Source organism: Curcuma longa, unplaced genomic scaffold, assembly GCF_044706935.1.
Source record: "Curcuma longa cultivar G26 ecotype Majalengka, Jawa Barat unplaced genomic scaffold, ITB_CL_G26_1.1 contig_13504, whole genome shotgun sequence".
Taxonomy (NCBI): domain Eukaryota; kingdom Viridiplantae; phylum Streptophyta; class Magnoliopsida; order Zingiberales; family Zingiberaceae; genus Curcuma; species Curcuma longa.
In genome coordinates this window covers 1-3941 of record NW_027429451.1, presented here as the reverse complement: position 1 = coordinate 3941, position 3941 = coordinate 1, and the positions used below count along the sequence as shown (strand labels likewise).

General features: G+C 37.8%; 1 long non-coding RNA gene across 1 annotated transcript; it reads left to right on the top strand.

Moving 5' to 3' along the window:
* Positions 1-62: 62 nt before the first annotated feature.
* Positions 63-602, top strand: LOC141815990 (uncharacterized). Its single transcript, XR_012600640.1, has 3 exons — positions 63-249; positions 329-418; positions 501-602. It is a non-coding gene; the product is annotated as an uncharacterized LOC141815990 (long non-coding RNA).
* Positions 603-3941: the final 3339 nt, after the last annotated feature.

Here is a 3941-nt window from a genome sequence, read left to right as displayed (position 1 = left end):
CTATTACCTCATGAAAACAGCTACCTAAACTTAATGACAACCTCTTCTATTTTTCAGGTTGAATCAGAAATATTTTGCCTGCATGGTGGGCTATCTCCGACTATTGAAACCCTTGATGGCATACGGAGCTTTGATCGTGTTCAAGAAGTTCCACATGAGGGAGCTATGTGTGATCTTTTATGGTCTGATCCTGATGACAGATGTGGTTGGGGTATTTCTCCTCGTGGTGCTGGATATACATTTGGTCAAGTATGGCTTTATGTTTTTGGTTTCTTATGATTGTGATAGCTTGTCTTTACTTGGCAACTTCGGGTAATTTCAATCTCAGGATATATCCGAGCAATTCAATCATACTAATAACCTTAATCTGATAGCCAGAGCACATCAATTAGTCATGGAAGGATACAACTGGGGACATGTACTTACCTATTTTATTTTATTTTATTTTGATTTTTTTTGTTCTGCTCAATTTTTCTTATGGTTGGTTTTATCCCAAATAGGACCAAAAGGTGGTTACTATATTCAGCGCCCCAAATTATTGCTATCGGTGTGGAAATATGGCTGCCATCCTGGAAGTTGATGACTGTAAAGGTCATACATTCATTCAGGTAAATGTATATCTATTCTATGTTAGTGTGTTAAAGTTGATATTGCTTTGTGATATTGCTTAAATTGAGCAGAGTTAGACGAGGCATACAATTTGATGCTACGGAGAGCATCCAAGGAAGAACAGAATGGAGTGAATGGAGTCTACGGAGAGCATCCAAGAATTTAAAGCTTGCTGGTCCAAGCCTGTTCCAAGTAAGTGAATGGAGTGGCTCATGATTCATTGCTATGCTAGATGGAGATTTTGTTTACTTTTCCCTTTTGAATTTGTATTGTATCTGTAGAAGTACAGCAGTCAAAAGGTTATTTGTAAACGTTGAGGATTCTATATTAGTTCCTTCTGAGGATGAAAACAATGTAATATGTTGCAAGAAGAATAATTTTTGTTAGTTACTTTTGATTATTTATAAATATTGAGGTGATTAAATATATCGGTGCTTTTGTATTTGTGATTTGTTTGATGAATTTATAATATTATGATAATTTTGTCATCTTGCTCGATCATAATTTACAAACAACATAAAAAAAATAAGTGTTATTATAACAGTTTTAAATTCAATGACATCGGTTTGGAAGCGTTGTCGTTAAGTGATATTACATCGGTCGAAAACCGTTGTTAAAATTGATTTAAACATATATTACATCGGTTTTACACCGTTGCGAAACCGATGTCGTTGAGTGATATTACATCAGTCATAAACCGTTGTTAAAATTGATGTTAAACATATATTACATCGGTTTTACACCGTTGCAAAATCGATGTCGTTGTGATATTACATCGGTCGAAAATCGTTGTTAAAATTGATGTTAAACATATATTACATCGGTTTTACACCGTTGTAAAACCGATGTCGTTGTGATATTACATCGGTCGAAAACCGTTGTGAAAATTGATGTTAAACAGATATTACATCGGTTTTACACCGTTGTGAAACCGATGTCGTTGAGTGATATTACATCGGTTTTACATCGGTTACAAACCGATGTCATTGAGGTGTATTACATCGGTTACAAACCGATGTCTAAAATGTCATACCTTTTACAACGCCTTCATAGACATCAGTCGATTTTCTCATAGACATCGGTTTTCCACCGATGTCTATGACTGTTTTTGTTGTAGTGAATTTTCAAAGGTTTTAGGAGAGAATGAATATATCCCACCTTATTCATGCAGTCTAGTGGAAATGACATTTTGTTGCCCAAGTATACGGACATGATGATATTTTTGGATCAATAAATAAGAACTTCCTATTGAGTTTTATATGCGTAATTTTAATTTTTATGTTTCACAAAATATAGCAGTGAAAGTGTAATGCAAAATTTTATCACTAACTACACAAAAATCCATCTAAGGAAACACATGAAAGGTGGAGCTTAGTGTTGGTGCTTGGCGATCTGGATCTCCGTCCTGCGATCCGGATTCTATCCGCTCCGAAGAGCATAGAACCCCACAGAACAAAAATTTATCCCGCCTTGGATCAATTGACAAAGTCTACAAAAAGACTAGATCAATTGATCCTTCAGGATCGCCGATTCCTAAATTATTTACTACGGTTTATAAACTAATTCTAGTAAATTAAAAACTGCGGAATATATAAAATTTACCAGAACCTGTAGTCGACCTCGGAGCCTTCCGCTGTATTCCTTTCTTCTTCCTGGACGTTGGGTGGACAACGATCTTCCAGGATCAAAGGAACTGCAACCTCTGGATGATGAAGCTTTGGATCTCCTTTCTTCTTCTTGCTGCAACTTGGCCTCTTCTTGTCTCCCACTTTGGATCCGGCCACCACACCTTGGAGGATGTTCGGCCACCACAATAGAGAAAAGAGAAGGGGCGGTGGAAGAAGAGAAAAAAAGGAAAAGGAAGAAGAGGAAGAAGTGGGCGGCGGCTAGGTTTAGGGAGGAGAAGGGTTCGGCCACTTCTTCTCTTTCTTAATCAATTTCTCATTGCCGCCCACCCCCCCTTTCTTTTATAGCCTCATGCCCAAGACCAAGCACCCTTTGCCAATTCTTAAGAATTATTCCAATTTGAATTAATTCCATGAATTATTTCCAAATTATAGAAACATCTTAAGTTTAGGCCCTTGGATTTAGCTTGCTTGGTTTCTAGCCGTTAGATCTTTTCGGAAATAACAAAAATAATTATTTCCAACTTTATCTATAAGTGGCCGGCCATTATTGATTTATTTCCATGAATTAATTATATTAAAAAGAAAATAAACTTAAACCGAAGAGATCTCATCCATCGGATGCAACTTAATCTCATCTAACGGTTACGATATAATCTTGTTTAATATAACTTGATCTCATCAATCCAATGGCCATGATTGATCCTCTTGGGCGTGTGGTTCATTGAACCATGTCTGGTTCACCTCGTGAACCGGTTCTTCCTTCCAAAGAGAATTAAAACCGAACCGGATAGATCTCGTCCATCGGAGACGACTTAATCTCATCCAACGGTTCTAATCTATTCTCTTTTAATCCTTTTTATTTATTTCGATCCAATGGATGCAACTTGATCTAATCCCACGGATACAAGCTGATCTCATCCATTAACTCATCCTACGGTCGAGAACTAATCTCATCCAACGGTCGAGATTCAATCTCATCCGACGGCTGAGAACTAATCTCATCCGATTGATTGCATCCTTTTGAAGATGTCTTTAGGCTACAGCGGGGACCTCGAGGAGGTATTGGATCTGGCCTTCTGATGGGTTTCGGATCCCGTATTCAACCCGAATACACACCTACATCCATCAACAACGATCCATTCCACTAGAGGATCATTGTTGCACTACCAATCCAATCCCCAAATTACATTTTGGGTTCCTTCTTATTATTTTATGCATTGCTCCCCGTGTTTAAGATATCGTATGTCCGTCAATTATCTGAGTTCACTGACAACTCAATAATCGACATCTAAGACCTTGAATAGTACCACTCAACCTTATTGTCAGCCGGACCAAAGTCCACTTGCAAGATTTGACTTGACAATCCTTATGAGCTCTCCAAGGGGACATCATCAGCCCTACTGGGACACGGATTCCTTCTATAATTAATGGCACACCGTATAGATAGTAACATCACCCAACTTACCGGGAATAATTGATCTGACGGAAAGATCTCACCCTTTGGTAAATCAAAGCAATAATTACTACCTATAGGTGCCCATTTATTACATCGGGATTAAGAGTGCATAATTTATAATAACAGAGGTCTTGTTCAATTTGTGAGTCAGAGTAAATCGAACAACCTCAATGGTCCTACTCAATACACACAAAGTGCACTAGTGTAATTCTACAGTCAAGACAGACAGTCACCGAATTACACTACAA